The sequence below is a fragment of the Meles meles genome, unplaced genomic scaffold (genome assembly GCF_922984935.1).
Source record: "Meles meles unplaced genomic scaffold, mMelMel3.1 paternal haplotype, whole genome shotgun sequence".
NCBI lineage: Eukaryota > Metazoa > Chordata > Mammalia > Carnivora > Mustelidae > Meles > Meles meles.
Genome location: NW_025721215.1, coordinates 3708 through 26099, shown reverse-complemented (window position 1 = coordinate 26099; position 22392 = coordinate 3708). Strand labels below are relative to the sequence as shown.

The window sequence follows — 22392 nt, the reverse complement described above, 5'->3', positions numbered from 1 at the left end:
ATTTGGAAAGGGGGATGAACCATGGGAGACTATGGACTCTGAAAAACAATGTGAGGGTTTTGAAGGGGTGGGGGTTGGGAGGTTGGGGAAGCAGGTGGAGGGTAATAGAGAGGGCATGTATTGCATGGAACACTGGGTGTGTTGCAAAAAGAATGAGTACTATTATGCTGAGAATAAATAAATAAATAAATAAATAAATAAATAAATAAATTTTTTAAAAAATTATTAATTTGGGCCTTCTGTCTTTTCTTTTGGATTTGTGTGTCCAATGGTTCATCAATCTTATTTATTCTTTCAAAAGCCAGCTTGTAGTTTCCTTGATGCATTCTACTGCATCTCTAGTTTCTATCTCATTTTTCTCTGCTCTAAACTTGATTACCTCCCTTCTCATGTGTGAAGTTGGCCTAATTTGCTGTTTATTCTCCAGTTCCTTAAAGTGTGGAGACAGCTGGTGTATTCTGGGTTTTGCAATGTTTTTATGGGAAGCTTGAATTCCTATGTATTTCCCCTGTAGGACTGCCTTTGCTTTATCCCATAAGTTTTGGATCAAAGAAGCTTCATTCTCATTGGGTTCCATGAACTGTTGAAGTTTTCTTTGATATCCTGGTTGATCCAAGATAATCAAGCAAGGTGATCTTTAGCTTCCAGGTGTTTGAATTCCTTCCAAACTTTTCCTTGTGGTTGAGCTCCAGTTTCAGAATAATTGTGATCTGAGAATATGCAGGGAGTAATCTCAATCTTTTGGTACCAGTTGAGCCCTGATTTGTTACTCAGTACGTGGTGTTCTGGAGAAGGTTCCATGTGCACTCAAGAAGAATGAGTATTCTGTTGTTTTAGGATGGAATGTTCTGTATATATCTATGAGGTCCATCTGGTCCAATGTGTCATTCAATGCTCTTTTTTTTTTTTTAGAGATTTTATTCATTTATTTATTTGACAGACTGAGATCACTAGTAGGTAGAGGCAGGCAGAGAAAGAAGGATGGAAGCAGGTTCCCCGCTGAGCAGAGAGCCCGATGGGGGACTCAATCCCAGGACCCTGAGTTCATGACCTGCATCGAAGGCAGAGGCTTATCTCACTGAGCCACCTAGGTATCCCTAATTCTCTTGTTCCTTTATTGATTTTCTGCTTAGAGCATCTGTCTATTACTGAGAGTGGCATGTTAAGATCTCCTACTATGAATGTATTCATATCAATATGCTTGTTTATCTTGATTAATAGTTTTCTTATGTAATTGTTTGCTCCCATATTGGGGGCATAAATATTTACAATTGTTAGATCTTTGGATAGTCCCTATAAGAATGATGTAGTGTCCTTCTGTATCTCTGACTACAGTCCTTAGTTTAAAATCTAATTTATCTGGTACAAGAATTGCTACACCAGCCTTCTTTTGAGGCCCATTGGCATGAGAGATGCTTCTCCATCCCTTCACTTTTAGGCTGGATGTATCCTGAGTTTCAAAATTGGTCTCTTGTAGACAACATATGGATAGGTCCTGTCTTTTTATCCAATCTGCAACTCTGTGTCATTTTATGGGTGTATTTAGGCCATTCACATTGAGAGTGGTTATTGAGAGTTGTGCTTTACTGACTCGTTTTATCTGTGAGGCCTTTGTTTGTATAGATTGTCTCCATATGTTTCTGTTCAATGATATTCTTAGATTTTTTCCTCTTTTATCAACCCCCCTTAATATTTCCTGCAGTGTCCACTTGGTGGTCACATACTCTTTTAAACCTTGCTGGTCTTGTAAGCTCTTTATCTCTCCACCCATTTTGAACATCAGTCTTGCTGAATAAAGTATTCTTGGCTGCATGTTCTTCTCATTTATAGCCCTGAATACATCTTGCCAGCCCTTTCTGGCTTTCCAGATTTCTGTGGACAGGTATGACAGTATTCTGATGGCTTTTTCCTCTGTACATAAGGAATTTCTTTTCCAAAGTTACTTTCAAGAGCTCCTGTCTACAATTATGATTCATCATTTCCACTATCAGGTGTCTCGAGGTCTTTCTACATTCTATGATTTGGGGGAGGGATACTGCCTCTAGGACATGAATGCTGGTTCTATTTGGGAGATTGGGGAAATTTTCATGGAAAATTTGTTTAGCTATATCCTCTAGTCTTCTTTCTTTCTCCTCCCTTTCAGGTATCCCAACAATTCTGACATTGGACTGTTTCATGACATCATTTATTTCCCTAATTCTGTTTTCATGGCTTCTAAGCTGTTTGTTCTAGGCTTCCTCCTGATCCTTATTCTCTGTTTGTCCTCCAGGTCACTAACTTTAACTTCTGCCTCAGTTACCCTAGCTTTCAGAGAATTTAGATTAGATTGGAACTCTTTGAGAACACTGTGGACATCATCCCATCCCTGGTGATTTTCACTTCTGCAATAATCAATTCCATTTTGTCATCAACAGCTTTCTCCAACCTAGCTATTTCCTGGATAATTTTTAGCCTGAATTCCCTTTGCAATATACTGTCTATGTCCATATCCAATAGCTCTGATGCAGAAGGCCCAGTCTCTCAATTTTTCTTCTGTTGGGCATTCCTCTTCCTCATCACTTTGGTGAGAGATGTCTGAGGGGATATGTAGCTGAATGTACTGACCCTGGTGCAGGCAAGATGCACCATGGAACGCTTCTGCTCACTGGAGTCTTCTGACCCCATAGAGATTCATAAGTGTATCATTTTAATCTCAGGCTGATTTCATGGGTGATCAGAGTTCTTTGGTGGGTAATAAGCTCACTTTAGGGGACAGGTTGAAATGGTGCCTCCTCCTACTTTACATTTTGTCTCCTACATCATTAATTTTTTTTATGTAGTGTTCTAAGATTCATTGTTTATGTATAACACCTAGTGCACCATGCAATATTTTTTATTTATGATAGAGAGGGAATGAGCAGAAGGGGTAGAGGGAGAGGGAGTCATGCCCAGTGCAGCAGGCCTCTTCCCCAGAAGAACAGCAGAACCCTCGGCTAACACTTCTCTTGACCAGAATTCTGAAAAGCTTCAGTTGCATTGGAGTAGTATCAAGTAGCATTTAACAAACAGACCAGAGCACATCTAGTTAAATCTCCCCACACTCTGGCTAAGGAACAAATATTGTCCACAGTAGGCAAGTAGAACCTCTGCAGACAAGTGGCCTGAAGGATAGAGCATCCAAAACAGAGCAGTAGAGTGCATAAAGCACACACCAGAGACACTCCCTGAACTTCCAGCCATTGGACACTGCATGACCTCTTCTTCATAAAACCATTAGTATCAGGAGCAGGAAATATAGCAAGCTTTTCTAACACAGAGGCAAAGAGAGAAATGTAGACAAAATACCAAGACAGAGGACTTCACTCCAAATGAAACAACAAGATAAGCAAAACATATATAGTTAATATGCCTTCTGGGGAATTTAAAGCAACAACCATAAGGGTACTCGAGCTTGAGAAAAGAATTGAAGACTTCAGAGAGGTCCTTCCAACAGAGATAAAAGTGGTATAAATCAGTCAGAAATGTAAACTGCAATAGCTGATTCAAAAAAGATTGGCTATAATGAATACAAGGATGGAAGAAGCAAGGAATGAATAAGTGATATGAATGATAAAGCAATGGAAAGTAATGAAACTGAAAAAAAGGGAGAAAGAATTACAGAACACACGAATAGATTTAAGGAACATGGTGACTCCACCAAACCTAATAAAATTTGTATTATAGGAGTCCCAGAATAAGAGAGAAAAAAGGGGGCAGAAAATTTATATTAAGAAAAAATAGCTGAAAACTTCTCTAATCTGGAGAAGAAAACAGACATCCAGATTCAGAAAATATATGGAACTCCCATCAAAATCAACAAAAGCAGGACAACACCAAGATATGTTGTAGTTAAATTTTCAAGCCATGGTGACAAAGAAAAAATCCTAAAAGCAGCAAGACAAAATAAATCCTTAACTTACAATGAAAGACCCATAAGCTAGCTACAGATCACTTCATAGAAACTTGGCAAGCAGAAGGGAGTGGTATGATATAATCAATGTACTGAATGGAAAAAATCTGCAGCCAAGAATACTCAATCTAGCAAGACTGTCATTTACAATATAAGGAAAGATAGAGTTTCCCAGACAAATAAAAACCAAAGGAGTTCACGACCATTATACCAGCCCTGCAAGAAATACTAAAGGGGATAGAAGGGGAAGGAAGATGGTATAAGAGTACGGGACCCTCATTACCTCTGTCCCTTATATTCAGCTAGATAGCTATCAAATCATTTTGAACACCTGTGAATTCAACCTGAGATCTAAGAAAACAAATGCTACAATTCTACAAATAGAAAAGTGACTACTTTTTGCAAGGCAGGAAGTGTGAAGTGGTCCATCCGAAGGGATATATCAGAAGATAAACTGTGGGGGAGGAATCCTCCATAAGCCAACTACCAGAAAGTGATGTAGCATGCACTGCAAAATCAGAGCTTTTAGAAGTCTGCTCTTGCGAGTGACATCCCTGCCTGAAATGTGCAAAGGTGGAAAACAGAGCAGAATCATAGATGGGACAGTGAGGACTCAGAATCCCCAGGATCACAGAAAGAGCAGAGATGCCTGAGTGTAGCAGAGTTCCCAAGTATTGGAACAAGGATGCTGGCTGCAATCCTCAAGCACAGGAGTAAGCTTTCAGTTCAGTTTTGTGATAAACTGTGAACCCAAGTACAATCAGGTGATCACTGTCTGGTCAGGGGCCCAGCAAGCAGCAGAACCATGGTGAAAATGTGTAAAAGACTGTACTAAGGGATGAAGAGGAACATGATATCATACTTAAAGGGTCTATCCAACAAGGAGATGTAACAATTACAAATATTTATGCCTCTAATTTGGGAACAGTCAATTATATCAACCAGTTAATAAATTAAAGAAACACATTGAGAATAATACAGTAATAGTAGCGGACTTTAACATCCAACTAAGAGCAATGGACAGATCACCTCAGTGGAAGATCAAAAAGGAAATAAGGGTTTTGAATAACACATTGGACTCTGGATAACACAGATGGATTTCATAGATACATAGAGAGCATTCCATCCTAAAGTAAGAGAACACACACTGTTCTCCAGTCTACATGTAACATTCTCAAGAATCAATCACACACAGAGTCACAAATCAGGTCTCTACTGATATCAAAAGACTGGATTATTCCCTGCATATTTTCAGACCACAATGATTTGAAACTGTAATTCAGTCACAAGAGGAAATTTGGAAGGAGTTGAAATACTTGGAGGTTAAAGGACATCCTGCTAAATAATGAATGGGTCAGCCACGAAATTAAAGAAGAATTAAAAATAATCAAGGAAGTGAAGGAAAATGAAAACACAACTATTAAAACCTGTGGGATGCAGCAAAAGTGGTACTAAGAGGGAAGGATGTATCAACACAAGGCTGTCTCAAGAAACAAGAAAAATCTCAAATATACAACCTAACTGTACACCTCAAGAAGTTGGAGAAAGAACAGCAAATAAAGCCTAACCCAAGCAGGAATAGAAGAATAATATAGATTATAACAGAAATCAATGAAATAAAACTAAAAGAACATTAGAATAGATCAACAAAACTAGGAACTTGTTCTTTGAAAGAATTAAAAGATCGAAAACCTCTAGCCAGGCTTATCAAAAAGAAAAATGAAAGGGGCCAAATTAATAAGATCATGAATGAAATAGGAGATAACATGACCAACACTAAGGAATAGAGTTATAAGATCATATTTTGAGAAACTTAATCCCAAAAAATCAGTCAAACTGGAAGAAATAGGTACATTCTTAGAAACATATAAATGACCAAAACTGAAACGGGAAGAAATAGAAAACTTGAACAGACCCATAACCAGCAAGGAAATCGAAGCAATAATCAAAAATCTCCCAACAAACAAGAGTCCAGAACCAGATGGCTTCCCAGGGGATATCTAACAAACACATAAAGAACTGATTCCTATTCTTCTGAAGCTGTTGAAAGAAAGAAAGAAAATGGAAGGAAAACTTGCAAACTCATTTTATGAGGTCAGCATTACCTTGATTACCTTGATCCCCAAACTGAGAAAGAACCCATCAAAAAGGAGAATTACAGACCAATATCCCTGGTGAACATGGATGCCAAAATTCTCACCAAGATACTAGCCAAAAGGATCTGAGAGAATATTAAAAGGAATATTCACCAGGACTAGGGGGGATTTATTCCTGGTTTCAAGGGTGGTTCAACATCCATAAGTCAATCAACGTGATAGATCACATTAATGAAAGAAAAAACAAGGACCATATAATCCTCTCAATTGATGCAGAGAAGGTACTCAACAACAACAACAACAATAACAACAACAAAACAGCATAGTTTCTTGATTAAGACTCTTCAAAGTATTGGGATAGACAGAACATTACTCAGTATCATCAAAGCCATCTGCAAAAAGCCCACAGCAAATATAATTCTCAATGGTGAAAAATGGAAAGCTTTTCTCTTAAGGTCAGGAACAGAATAAAGATGCTGACTCTCACCATTATTGTTCAGCATAGTACTAGCATTCCTATCCTCCACAATCAGACAACAAAAAGAAATAAATGCTACCAGGTGGTGGGTAATATGGAGGACATGTCCTGCATGGAGCACTGGGTGTGATGCCAAAATAATGAACACTGCTATGCTGTAAATAAACAAAAAAAAAAGAAAAGAAAGAAAGAAATGCTATTCACATTAGCAAAGAACTCAAGCTCTTTCTCTTCATAGATACATGATACTCTATGTTGAAAATACAAAAGACTCCACACCAAAATTGTTATAATTCATACAGCAATTCAGCAACATGGCAAGACACAAAATCAACGCACAGAAATCAGCTGAATTTCTATACACAATGTGACTGAAGAAAGGGAAATTAAGGAATTTATCCCATTCACAATTGCACAAAAACCATAAGGTACCTAGGAATAAACCTAACCAAAAGGAATAGAATCTATACTCTAGAAAATACAGAACACTTACAAAAGAAATTGAGGAGGACACAAAGATTTGGAAAAATAATCCATGCTCATGGATTGAAAGATTAAATATTGTGAAATTGTCATGTTGCCTAAAACAATCTACACACTCAATGCAATCTCTATCAAAATACCATCAACAGATGAGGAGGAGTCAAGATGGCAGAGAAGTAGCAGGCTGAGACTATATCAGGTAGCAGGAGATCAGCTCGATAGCTTATCTAAACATTGCAAACACCTACAAATCCAATGGGAGATCGAAGAGAAGAAGAACAGCAATTCTAGAAAAAGAAAATCAACCACTTTCGGAAAGGTAGGACTGGTGGAGAAATGAATCTAAAACGATGGGAGAATAGACCGTGGGGTGAGGGGCCGGCTCCCAACAAGTGGCGGAGGAATGGAGCACAAAATCAGGACTTTTAAAAGTCTGTTCCACTGAGGGACATTGCTCCAGAGGCTAAACCGGGGTGAAGCCCATGCGGGGTCAGCGTGGCCACAGGTTCCGCAGGGTCACAGAAGGATCGGGGGTGTCGGAGTGTCACAGAGCTTGCAGGTATTAGAACAGAGAAGCCGGCTGCAGAGACAGAGCCGAGGACTGAACTCTCAGCTCAGTGTTACCTTGAACTGGTCGCGGGCTGGGTGAGCTCAGAGCATGGCTGGAGGCTGGGGATACAGGAGTGATTGGGTGCTGTCCTCTGGGGGCGCACTGAGGAGTGGGGCGCCGGGCTCTCGGCTCCTCCGGGATGGAGACTGGAGGCCACCATTTTCATTCCCGTCCTCCGGAACTCTACAGAAAGGGTTCAGGGAACAGAAGCTCCCAAAAGCGAACCTGAGCTGATTACTCAGTCCGAACCCCGAAAGGGCGATGCAATCCCGCCTCGGGCAAAGACACTTGAGAGTCACTACAACAGGCCCCTCCCCCAGAAGATTAACAAAATATCCAGCCAGGACGAAGTTCATCTATCAAGGAAAGCAGGTTCAATTCCTAAGACAGAAGCGGAATTCCAGAGGAGGAGAAAGCAAAGCACAGAACTCATGGCTTTCTCCCCATGATTCTTTACTCTTGCGGTTAATTCAATTATTTTTTCTTTTTTCATTTTTTTTCTTTCTTTTTTCTTCTTCTGCTAATTTTTTTAAAACTTTTACCCTTTTCTTTTTTAACGTTTTTTGACTAGTTTATCTAAATATATATATATATATTCTCTCCTTTTTATATTTTTTCCTTATTTGTTTTATTTTTTAAATTTTTTACTTTTTTTTCCTGAACCTATTTTTATCCCCTTTCTCCACCTCAAAATTTGGGGTCTCTTCTGATTTGGTTACAGCGCATTTTTCTGGGGTCTTTGCCACCCTTTTAGTAGTTTATTTGCTCCTTCATATTCTCTTATCTGGACAAAATGACAAGGCGGAAAAAATCACCACAAACAAAAGAACAAGAGGCAGTACTGAAGGCTAGGGACCTAATCAACACAGACATTGGTAATATGTCAGATCAGGAGTTCAGAATGACGAAGCTGAACATTCTAGCTGGGTTCGAAAAAGGCATGGAAGATATTAGAGAAACCCACTCTGGAGATATAAAAGCCCTTTCTGGAGAAATTAAAGAACTAAAATCTAACCAAGTTGAAATCAAAAAAGCTATTAATGAGGTGCAATCAAAAATGGAGGCTCTCACTGCTAGGATCAATGAGGCAGAAGAAAGAATTAGTGATATAGAAGACCAAATGACAGAGAATAAAGAAGCAGAGCAAAAGAAGGACAAACAGCTACTGGACCACGAGGGGAGAATTCGAGAGATAAGTGACACCATAAGACGAAACAACATTAGAATAATTGGGATTCCAGAAGAAGAAGAAAGAGAGAGGGGAGCAGAAGGTCTATTGGAGAGAATCATTGGAGAGAATTTCCCTAATATGGCAAAGGGAACAAGCATCAAAATCCAGGAGATGCAGAGAACCCCCCTCAAAGTCAACAAGAATAGGTCCACACCCCGTCACCTAATAGTAAAATTTACAAGTCTTAGTGACAAAGAGAAAATCCTGAAAGCAGCCCGGGAAAAGAAGTCTATAACATACAACAGTAAAAATATTAGATTGGCAGCAGACTTATCCACAGAGACCTGGCAGGCCAGAAAGAGCTGGCATGATGTATTCAGAGCACAAAATGAGAAAAACATGCAGCCAAGAATACTCTATCCAGCTAGGCTATCATTGAAAATAGAAGGAGAGATAAAAAGCTTCCAGGACAAACAAAAGCTGAAAGAATTTGCAAACACCAAACCAGCTCTACAGGAAATATTGAAAGGGGTCCTCTAAGCAAAGAAAGAGCCTAAAAGTAGTAGATCAGAAAGGTACAGAGACAGTATAGAGTAACAGTCACCTTACAGGCAATACAATGGCACTAAATTCATATCTCTCAATAGTTACCCTGAATGTTAATGGGCTAAATGCCCCAATCAAAAGACACAGGGTATCAGAATGGATAAAAAAACAAAACCCATCAGTATGTTGCCTACAAGAAACTCATTTTAGATGCGAAGACACCACCAGATTTAAAGTGAGGGGGTGGAAAACAATTTACCATGCTAATGGGCATCAGAAGAAAGCTGGGGTGGCAATCCTTATATCAGATCAATTAGATTTTAAGCCAAAGACTATAATAAGAGATGAGGAAGGACACTATATCCTACTCAAAGGGTCTGTCCAACAAGAAGATCTAACAATTTTAAATATCTATGCCCCTAACGTGGGAGCAGCCAACTATATCAACCAATTAATAACAAAATCAAAGAAACACATCAATAATAATACAATAATAGTAGGGGACTTGAACACCCCCCTCACTGAAATGGACAGATCATTCAAGCAAAAGATCAACAAGGAAATAAAGGGCTTAAATGTCACACTGGACCAGATGGACATCACAGATATATTCAGAACATTTCATCCCAAAGCAACAGAATACACATTCTTCTCTAGTGCACATGGAACCGTCTCCAGAATAGATCACATCCTGGGTCACAAATCAGGTCTCAACTGGTATCAAAAGATTAGGATCATTCCGTTCATGTTTTCAGACCACAATGCTCTGAAGCTAGAACACAATCACAAGAGGAAAGCTGGAAAGAACCAAAATACATGGAGACTAAACAGCATCCTTCTAAAGAATGAATGGGTCAACCAGGAAATTAAAGAAGAATTGAAAAAAATCATGGAAACAAATGATAATGAAACCACAATGGTTCAAAATCTGTGAGACACAACAAAGGCAGTCCTGAGAGGAAAATATATAGCGGTACAAGCCTTTCTCAAGAAACAAGAAAAGTCTCAAGTACACAACCTAACCCTACACGTAAAGGAGCTGGAGAAAGAACAAGAAAGAAACCCTAAACCCAGCAGGAGAAGAGAAATCATAAAGATCAGAGCAGAAATCAATGAAATAGAAACAAACAACAACAAAAAAAAACAATAGAAAAAATCAATGAAACTAGGAGCTGGTTCTTTGAAAGAATCAATAAGATTGACAAATCCCTGGCCAGACTCATCAAAAAGAAAAGAGAAAGGACCCAAATAAATAAAATCATGAATGAAAGAGGAGAGATCACAGCTAACACCAAAGAAATACAGACAATTATAAGAACATACTATGAGCAACTCTACGCCAACAAATTGGACAATCTGGAAGAAATGGATGCATTCCTAGAGACATATAAACTACCACAACTGAACCAGGAAGAAATAGAAAACCTGAATAGGCCCATAACCAGTAAGGAGATTGAAATAGTCATCAAAAATCTCCAAAGAAACAGAAGCCCAGGGCCAGACTGCTTCCAGGGGAATTCTACCAAATATTTAAAGAAGAACTAATTCCTATTCTCCTGAAACTAAAATAGTTTCCAAAAAATAGAAATGGAAGGAAAACTTCCAAACTCATTTTATGAGGCCAGCATCACCTTGATCCCAAAACCAGTCAAGGATCCCACCAAAAAAGAGAACTACAGACCAATATCCTTGATGAACACAGATGCAAAAATTCTCGCCAAAATACTAGCCAATAGGATTCAACAGTACATTAAAAGGATTGTTCACCACGATCGAGTGGGATTTATTCCAGGGCTGCAGGGTTGGTTCAACATCCGCAAATCAATCAATGTGATACAACACATTAATAAAAGAAAGAACAAGAACCATATGATACTCTCAATAGATGCTGAAAAGCATTTGACAAAGTACAGCACCCCTTCCTGATCAAAACTCTTCAAAGTGTAGGGATAGAGGGCACAAACTTCAATATTATCAAAGCCATCTATGAAAAACCCACTGCAAATATCATTCTCAGTGGAGAAAAACTGAAAGCTTTTCCGCTAAGGTCAGGAACATGGCAGGGATATCCATTATCACCACTGCTATTCAACATAGTACTAGAAGTCCTAGCCTCAGCAATCAGACAACAAAAAGAAATTAAAGGCATCCAAATTGGCAAAGAAGAAGTCAAACTATCACTCTTCGCAGATGATATGATACTATATGTGGAAAACACAAAAGACTCCACTCCAAAACTGCTAGAACTTGTACAGGAATTCAGTAAAGTGTCAGGATATAAAATCAATGCACAGAAATCAGTTGCATTTCTGTACACCAACAACAAGACAGAAGAAAGAGAAATTAAGGAGTCAACCCCATTTACAATTGCACCCAAAACTATAAGATACCTAGGAATAAACCTAACCAAAGAGGCTAAGAATATATACGCAGAAAACTATAAAGTACTCATGAAAGAAATTGAGGAAGACACAAAGAAATGGAAAAATGTTCCATGCTCCTGGATTGGAAGAATAAATATTGTGAAAATGTCTATGCTACCTAAAGCAATCTATACATTTAATGCAATCCCTATCAAAATACCATCCATTTTTTTTCAAAGAAATGGAACAAATAATCCTAAAATTTATATGGAACCAGAAAAGACCTCGAATAGCCAAAGGAATATTGAAGAACAAAGCCAAAGTGGGTGGCATCACAATTCCGGACTTCAAGCTCTATTACAAAGCTGTCATCATCAAGACAGAATGGTACTGGCACTAAAACAGACACATAGATCAATGGAACAGAATAGAGAGCCCAGAAATAGACCTTCAACTCCATGGTCAACTAATCTTTGACAAAGCAGGAAAGAATGTCCAATGGAAAAAAGACAGCCTCTTCAATAAATGGTGCTGGTAAAATTGGACAGCCACATGCAGAAAAATGAAATTGGACCACTTCCTTACACCACACATGAAAATAGACTCAAAACGGATGAAGGACCTCAATGTGAGATAGGAATCCATCAAAATCCTTGAGGAGAATGCAGGCAGCAACCTCTTCGACCTCAGCCATAGCAACATCTTCCTAGGAACATCGGCATAGGCAAGGGAAGCAAGGGCAAAAATGAACTATTGGGATTTCATCAAGATCAAAAGCTTTTGCACAGCAAAGGCAACAGTTAACAAAACCAAAAGACAACTGACAGAATGGGAGAAGATATTTGCAAACGACATATCAGATAAAGGACTAGTGTCCAAAATCTATAAGGAACTTAACAAACTCAACACCCAATGAACAAACAATCCAATCAAGAAATGGGCAGAGGACATGAACAGACATTTCTGCAAAGAAGACTTCCAGATTGCCAACAGAACACATGAAAAAGTGCTCCACATCACTCGGCATCAGGGAAATACAAATCAAAACCACAGTGAGATATCACCTCACACCAGTCAGAATGGCTAAAATGAACAAGTCAGGAAATGACAGAAGCTGGCGAGGATGCGGAGAAAGGGGAACCCTCCTCCACTGTTGGTGGGAATGCAAGCTGGTGCAACCACTCTGGAAAACAGCATGGAGGTTCCTCAAAATGTTGAAAATAGAACTACCCTATGACCCAGCAATTGCACTACTGGGTATTTACCCTAAAGATACAAACGCAGTGATCCAAAGGGGCACATGTACCCTAATGTTAATAGCAGCAATGTCCACAATAGCCAAACTATGGAAAGAAACTAGATGTCCATCAACAGATGAATGGATACAGAAGATGTGGTATATATACACAATGGAATACTATGCAGCCATCAAAAGAAATGAAATCTTGCCATTTGCGATGACATGGATGGAACTAGAGGGTATCATGCTTAGTGAAATAAGTCAATCGGAGAAAGACAACTATCATATGATCTCCCTGATATGAGGACATGGAGATGCAACATGGGGGGTTAGGGGGACATAAGAAGAATAAATGAAACAAGATGGGATTGGGAGGGAGACAAACCATAAATGACTCTTAATCTCACAAAACAAATGGGTGGTTGCTGTGGGGAGGTGGGGTTGGGAGAGGGGGAGTGGGTTATGGACATTGGGGAGGGTATGTGCTATCATGAGTGCTGTGAAGTGTGTAAACCTGGCGATTCACAGACCTGTACCCCTGGGGATAAAAATACATTATATGTTTATAAAAAATAAAAATTGGAAAGTGAGGCAAACCATAAGAGACTATGGACTGAAAAACAACTAGAGGGTTTTGAAGGGTCAGGGGTGGGAGGTTGGGGGAACAGGTGATGGGTAATAGGGAGGGCACGTATTGCATGGAGCACTGGGTGTTGTGCAAAGACAATGAATACTGTTACACTGAAAAAAATAAATTTAAATACTGAAAAAAATAAATACCATCGCCATTTTTTGCAGAGCTGGAACAAACAATCCAAAAATTTGTATGGAACCAGAGAAGACTCTGAATCACAAGGGGATTGTTGCAAAGGACAAGTAAAGCTGGGTGCATTACAATGCTTGACTTCTAACTATATATTACAAATCTGTGATCATCAAGAAAGAATGGTATTGACACACAAAAACAGACACATTTATCAGTGGAACAAAACAGAGATCCCAGAAATGGACCCTTATCTCTATGGTCCACTAGTCGTCAACAAATCAGGAAATAATATCCAATGGAAAAAAAGGCAGTCTCTTCAATAAATGGTATTGGGAAAATTGGACAGCCACATGCAGAAAAATGAAACTGGACCATTCTCTTACAACATACAGAAAGATAAACTCAAAATGGAAGAAGGACCTAAATGTGACACAGGAATCCATCAAAATTCTAGAGGAGAACACAGGTTACAACCTTATAAACCATGGACACAGCCACTTTTTCCAAGACAAGTCTATAAAGGAAAGGGAAACAAAGCAAAAATAAATTATTGGGGCTTCATTAAGATAAAAAGCATCTTCACAGCAAAGGAAACAGTCAACAAAACTAAAAGACAAACTACCAAATGGGAGAAAATATTTGCAAATGATATATCAGATAAAGGGCTGGTATCCAAGGTCTATAAAGAACTTACCAAACTCAACATCCAAAAACCAAATAATGTAGTCAAAAAAATGGGCAGAAGACATGAACAGACACTTGTCCAAAGAAGACATACAAATGGCCAACAGGCACATGAAAAATGCTCCACATCACTTGCCATCATGGAAATACAAATGAAAACCACAACGAGATACACCTTTCACTGGTTACAGTGGCAAAAATTAACAAGACAGGAAACAAGTGTTGGCAAGGATGTGGAGAAAGGGGACCCTGTTGGTAGGAATGCAAGCTGGTACAGTCACTCTGGAAAACAGTATTTAACTTCCCCAGGAAGTTAAAAATGAGCTACTTTATGATCCAGCAATTACACTATGGGGTATTTACCCCCAAAGATAGTGATGTAGTGAAATGAAGGGGCACCTGCACCCCAATGTTCATAGCAGCAACGTCCACAATAGCCAAACTATGGATAGAGTCAAAATGTTCTTCAGAAGATGAATAGATAAAGAAGATGGATGTGGTTCATGTACACAAGGAATAATAGCCATTGGAAAGGATGAATATCTACCATTTACATGAACATCAATGGAACTGGAGGGGATTATAGTAAGCAAAAAAAGCAGAGAAAGACAATTATCATATGTTCATTCATGTGGAACATAAGGAATAGTGTAGAGGACAATAGAGAAAGGGAGGGAAAACTGAATGTGAAATCATCAGAGAGGGAGATAATCCATGCGAAACTCTTAACTACAGGAAAGAAACTGAGGGTTGATTGTGGGTGGTAGGTGAGGGGATGGGGTAACTGTGTGAAGGAAATTAAAGAGGGCACATGGTATGCTGAGCACTGTGTGTTATATTCAACTAATGAATCATTGAACATTATATAAATAACGATGTAGTATACTTTGGCTAATTGAATTTAAATAAAAAATAAATAAATGAAGGAATGGAACACCACAGAAGGTTGTAGTTATAAAATTTTGCAATATTTAATATTGAGATATTTTATTTTTTAAAGACACACTTGTATTTATTTCTAAATATGGCCTGGAAATATTCTGTCTCTCAACGGTTTTTCCTATATATTTTTTCTTAAGGTATTTATGCTCTCCTGGTCTTTTTAAAAGATCTTGTATTAGCAAAATCTAAGTGTTCTACATTCGCAGGGAAATTATCTTCCCAAATATTCTCCAAACAGCTGCTTTAATCTCCTTGTTTCTAAGACTATATATGATGGGATTCAGGAAAGGAGGCAAAACTGTGTATGCCAGAGCAATCATCAAATCTTGAATGGATGAAGTTTTGGCAATTGGTCCTAAGGCAGCAAAGAGTCCTGTAATGAGGAAGAGCATGATAACAATCAGCTGTGGGGAGCAGGCGGAAAAGACTTTTACTGTATTCTCCACTGAAGGGATTCTGAGCACTGTTGAGAATATCTGGATATAGGAGATGATCATAAGAACAAAGCATCCCAGAACAAAGCAGGAACTCAGAGCTAGGGTCACAAGCTCAACAAAGAAAACCTCATGAGAAACTGGGGCCAAAATGTGAGGGATGTCACAGAAGAACTGGTGGATTATGTTGTATCTTGAAATGGAATCCCTAAATATGTTGCCAGTGTGGACTGCTCATAAATAAAACAACTTAGCCAGGCAATGGCTGCTATGTGATGGCATTTTTCTGGTGTCATAATGGCTTCTTATTGGGGGGGTAACAAATGGCAACATAGCAGTCATAGGACATGACAGTGAGAAAGGCCAGCTCAACAGAAGCAAAAGCAAAGAAAAAATAAACTTGAGCCACACAGCCAAAGTAAGAGATGGAGTTATTGTGAGTCCAGGAGCTGTGGACTGACTTAGGCACAGTGACTGAGATGTAGCACAAATCCAAAAAGGAGAGGTTCTTCAGAAAAAAGTACATGGGTCTGTGAAGATACTGGTCAAAAGTAATGATTATCATGATGAGAAGGTGCCACACCAGTGCTGTCAGATAAACCAGCAGAAACACTCCAACATGAAGTATCTGTAGCTCACAGATGTCAGAAAACCCCATGAGCAGGAACTCTGTCACTTCTGTGAGATTGTCCATTGTGCAAGGAAATCTGTGTTCTGATTGTTTAAGAAAATATGTAATAATTAAAAATGAGACAAAGAAAAATGAGCACAATATTGTATTAATACAATTATGTAGGAATTATATCCCCTAGTTAAAGGAATAAATTAGATATCATCTATGCTGCTTAAGTAAATACATTTCTTAATTTAAATTCAATTAGCCAACTTGTAGTACACCATTGGTTTCAGATGTAGAGTTCAACAATTCATCAGTTGCATATAACACCCATTGTTCTTTACATTACCTGCCATCCTTAATGCCTATCACCCAGTTACCCTATTCCCCAATCACCTCCAGAAATTCTCAGTTCCTTTCCCACAGGTCAGAGTCTCTCATGATTTGTCTCCCTCTATGATTTCTTCCCATTTTGTTTTCCTTCCCTTATCCTATGATCCCCTGCACTGGTTCTTATATACCTCATGTGAGTGAAAACATATGATAATTGTCTTTCTCTGACTGACTTATTTCACTGAGCATAATACCCTCTAGTTCCATCCAGTGTAAATGGTAAACTTTCATCCTTTCTGATGGTTGAGTAATATTCTATTGTATATTGTATCTCTTGTATATACATCATATATTTTTATCCATTCCTCTGTCAATGGACATCTAGGCTTTTTCCATAGTTTGTCTATTGTTGAGTTTCTTTAAGAAAAAAATATTACTTTATTCATAGGTTTCTTTAGCTCTCAGTAAGGTCATAAGTAACCGTCTGTAGGCTAATAAAATTCCTACATCTAAAGCTTCCAGTTCTTCCCCTGTCCCACATAACCAACTCTGTATTGATAACTCCTCCAGATTACCACTGAAACTTCACAATCAACATGAACCAAAATTCATTTACTACAGATTATGTCCTCTGAAGATCCTTTAAATTCATTCAAGTGTTTCGCATTAAAATACATTCACTTCCTCTCTGTCTTGTATTTTTTCAACAGGCTCATTTAGAGTTTGCTAACTCCAAATTTTTGTCTCTCCAATCCATTTTTTACTCATAAATTAGTGGCTTTAATAAACCCCTATTAGATCATGCCAATCCTCTACTTAAAAATCATTCAAGTTACCCATTTTGCTTGGAAGAAAATTTAAATGCCTTAACAGATCTTCAAAGACTGTTTTTAAAAACTCCAGTATAGGGGAGCCTGGGTGGCTCAGTGGGTTAAAGCCTCTGCCTTTGGCTCAAGTCATGATCTCAGGGTCCTGGGATCCAGTCCCACATTGGGCTCTCCGCTCATCAGGGAGCCTGCTTCCTCCTCTCTCTGCCTGCCTCTCTGCCTACTTGTGATCTCTCTGTCAAATAAATAAATAAAATATTAAAAAAAACACCTCCAGTATAATTAGTGTTCTTCTAGTTTAAGGTGTACAATATAGTGGCTTAACAATTCTATACATTACTCCAGTGCCCATCAAGGTAAGCGTACTCTTAATCCCTTTCACTTATTTCACTCATCCCTGCTCCCATCCTCCTTGGTAACCACCACATTGTTCTCTATATTTAAGAGTCAGTGTTTTTTGCTTTTTGTTTGTCTATTTTTCCTTGTTTCTTTGCTTTGTTTCTTAAATCCCACACATGAGTGAAATCATATATTTGTCTTTCTCTGACAGATGTATTGCATATAGCATTGTACCCTCTAGATCCCTTCAATACTATTGCCAATGGTGACATTTCATTCTTCTCCATGATATAGTATCTTCCTATCCAATTCATCTATCCAAGAATACTTGGGTTGCTTCTATATCTTGGCTATTATAAATAAGGCTGAAATAAACATAGGAGTGCATATTATATATAAAATAAAAATCAATATAATATTTATATATTTCATATATTAATATTATATTATATAATTATATAATATTTATAATATATGATATATAATTATATAAAATAATTAATATTAATATATTATATCATAATATAAATAATATAATAATATAAATAAATAATATAACATGCATTTATATTATATTAATTAATATTATATTATATAAATATATAATAATAAATATATATATAATTGCATATAATTAAAACATTATTGCTTTCATTTTGTTTTGGTAAATACCTTTAGTGGAATTATTAAATCATATATTAAATCTATTTTTATTTTATTTTATTTATTTATTTTTATTTATTTTTTATTTTTTTTATTCCTTAATTTGTTTATTTACAGCATAACAGTGTTCATTGTTTTGGCATCACACCCAGTGCTCCATGCAGTATGTGCCCTCCCTATTACCCACCACCTGGTTCCTCAACCTCCCACCCCCCCCCCCGCCCCTTCAAAACCCTCTGGTTGTTTTTCAGAGTCCATAGTCTCTCATGGTTTATCTCCCCTTCCAGTTTCCCTCAACTTCCTCTCCTCTCCATGTCCCCATGTCCTCCATGTTATTTGTTATGCTCCACAAATAAGTGAGACCATATGATACTTGACTCTCTCTGCTTGACTTATTTTGCTCAGCATCATCTCTTCCAGTCCCGTCCATGTTGCTACAAAAGTTGGGTATTCATCCTTTCTGATGGAGGCTTAATACTCCATTGTGTATATGGACCACATCTTCCTTATCCATTCATCCGTTGAAGGGCATCTTGGTTCTTTCCACAGTTTGGCGACCATAGCCATTGCTGCAATAAACATTGGGGTACAGATGGCCCTTCTTTCACTACATCTGTATCTTTGGGGTAAATACCCAGCAGTGCAATTGCCGGGTCATAGGGAAGCTCTATTCTTAATTTCTTCAGGAGTCTCCACACTGTTCTCCAAAGTGGCTGCACTAACTTGCATTCCCACCAACAGTGGAAGAGGGTTCCCCTTTCTCCACATCCTCTCCAACACACGTTGCTTCCTGTCTTGCTAATTTTGGCCATTCTAACTGGTGTCAGGTGGTATCTCAATGTGGTTTTAATTTGAATCTCCCTGATGTCTAATGATGATGAACATTTTTTCATGTGTCTGATAGCCATTTGTATGTCTTCATTGGAGAAGTGTCTGTTCATATCTTCTGCCCATTTTTTCGATATGATTACCTGTTTTGTGTGTGTTGAGTTTGAGAAGTTCTTTATAGATCCTGGATATCAAGCTTTTGTCTGTACTGTCATTTACAAATAACTTCTCCCATTCCGTGGGTTGCCTTTTTGTTTTGTTGACTGTTTCCTTTGCTGTGCAGAAACTTTTGATCTTGATGAAGTCCCAAAAGTTCATTTTCGCTTTTGTTTCCTTGGCCTTTGGAGACATATCTTGAAAGAAGTTGCTGTGGCTGATATCGAAGAGGTTACTGCCTATGTTCTCCTCCAGGATTCTGATAGATTCCTGCCTCACGTTGAGGTCTATTATCAATTTCGAGTTCATCTTTGTGTACGGTGTAAGAGAATGGTCAAGTTCCATTCTTCTATATATCGCTGTCCAGTTTTCCCAGCACCATTTATTGAAGTTACTGTCTTTTTTCAATTGAATATTTTTTCCTGTTTTGTCGAGGACTATTTCACCATAGAGTTGAGGGTCCATATCTGGGCTCTCCACTCTGTTCCACTGGTCTATGTGTCTGTTTTTATGCCAGTACCACGCTGTCTTGGTGATCACAGCTTTGTAGTAAAGCTTGAAATCGGGTAACGTGATGCTGCCAGTTTTGTTTTTGTTTTTCAACATTTCCTTAGCAATTCGGGGTCTCTTCTGATTCCATACAAATTTTAGGATTATTTGATCCAGCTTTTTGAAAAATACTGGTGGAATTTTGATCGGAATGGCATTAAAAGTATAGATTGCTCTAGGCAGTATAGACATTTTAACAATGTTTATTCTTCCAATCCAAGAGCATGGAACAGTCTTCCATCTTTTTGTGTCTTCTTCAATTTCTTTCATGAATGTTCTGTAGTTCCTCTAGTACAGGTCCTTTATCTCTTTGGTTAGGTTTATGCCCAGGTATCTTATGGTTCTTGGTGCTATAGTAAATGGAATCGATTCTCTAATTTGCCTTTCTGTATTTTCATTGTTAGTGTATAAGAAAGCCACTGATTTCTGTACATGGACTTTGTATCCTGCCACGTTACTGAATTGCTGTATGAGTTCTAGTAGTTTGGGGGTGGAGTCTTTGGGGTTTCCCATATAAAGAATCATGTCATCTGCGAAGAGAGAGAGTTTGACTTCTTCCTTGCCAATTTGGATACCTTTTATTTCTCTTTGTTGTCTGATTGCCGTTGCTAGAACTTCTAATACTATGTTGAACAAGACTGGTGAGAGTGGGCATCCTTGTCGTGTTCCTGATCTCAACGGGAAGGCTGCAAGCTTTTTCCCATTGTGGATGATATTTGCTGTGGGTCTTTCATAGATAGATTTTATGAAGTTCAGGAATATTCCCTCTATCCCTATACTTGGAAGCGTTTTCATCAGGAACGGATGCTGGATTTTGTCAAATGCTTTTTCTGCATCAATTGAGAGGACCACGTGGTTCTTCTCTCTTCTCTTATTGATTTGTTCTATCACATTGATTGATTTGCAAATGTTGAACCAACCTTGCAACCCAGGGATGAATCCCACCTGGTCATGGTGGATAATCATTTTAATGTGCTGCTGGATCCTGTTTGCTAGGATCTTGTTGAGAATCTTTGCATCCATAGTCATCAGTGATATTGGTCTGAAATTCTCCTTTTTGGTAGGGTCTTTGCCTGGTTTGGGGATCAGGGTAATGCTGGCTTCATAAAAAGAGTCTGGAAGTTTTCCTTCTGCTTCAATTTTTGGAACAGCTTCAGGAGAATAGGTGTTATTTCTTCTTTGAAAGTTTGGTAGAATTCCCCAGGGAATCCTTCAGGTACTGGGCTTTTGTTTTTTGGGAGGTTTTTGATCACTGCTTCAATCTCATTACTAGATATCGGTCTATTCAGGTTGTCAATTTCTTCCTGGTTCAATTTTGGGAGTTTGTAGTTTTCCAGGAATGCATCCATTTCATCTAGGTTGCTTAGCTTATTGGCATATAACTGTTGGTAATAATGTCTGATGATTGTTTCTATTTCCTTGGTGTTCGTTGTGATCTCTCCCTTTTCATTCATAATTTTATTAATTTGGGCTTTCTCTCTTTTCTTTTGGATTAGTGTGGCCAATGGTTTATCGATCTTATTGATTCTTTCAAAAAAACAGCTTCTAGTTTCATTGATACGTTCTACTGTATCTCTCGTTTCTACCTCATTGATCTCTGCTCTAATCTTGATTATTTCCCTTCTTGCATGTGGAGTTGGTTTGATTTGTTGTTGATTCTCCACTTCTTTAAGGTGTAGAGATAGCTGGTGTATTTTGGATTTTTCAGTGTTTTTGAGGGAGGCTTGGATGGCTATGTATTTCCCCCTTAGAACCGCCTTTGGTGTATCCCATAGGTTTTGGACCAAAGTGTCTTCATTCTCATTGGTTTCCATGAATTGTTTAAGTTCATCTTTGATCTCCTGGTTGATCCAAGCATTCTTAAGCAAGGTGGTCTTTAGCTTCCATGTGTTTGAGTTCCTTCTGAACTTTTCCTTGTGATTGAGCTCCAGTTTCAAAGCATTGTGATCTGAGAATATGCAGGGAATAATGTCAGTCTTTTGGTATCGTTTGAGTCCTGCTTTGTGACCCAGTATGTGGTCTATTCTGGAGAAGGTTCCATGTGCACTTGAGAAGAATGAGTATTCTGTTGTTTTAGGGTGGAATGTTCTGTATATGTCTATGAGGTCCATCTGGTCCAATGTCTCATTCAATGCTCTTATTTCTTTATTAATTTTCTGCTTCGATGATCTGTCTATTTCTGAGAGAGGTGTATTAAGTTCTCCTACTATTATTGTATTCATATCAATATGACTCTTTATCTTGATTATTAGTTTTCTTATGTAATTGGGTGCTCCCATATTGGGGGCATAGATATTCACAATTGTTAGATCATCTTGGCGGATAGTCCCTTTAAGAATT

The 22392-nt window shown here is 38.3% G+C and overlaps 1 pseudogene; it reads right to left on the bottom strand.

The window, feature by feature from the left end:
- Positions 1-15501: 15501 nt before the first annotated feature.
- On the bottom strand, positions 15502-16435 carry LOC123936120 (annotated as a pseudogene).
- Positions 16436-22392: the final 5957 nt, after the last annotated feature.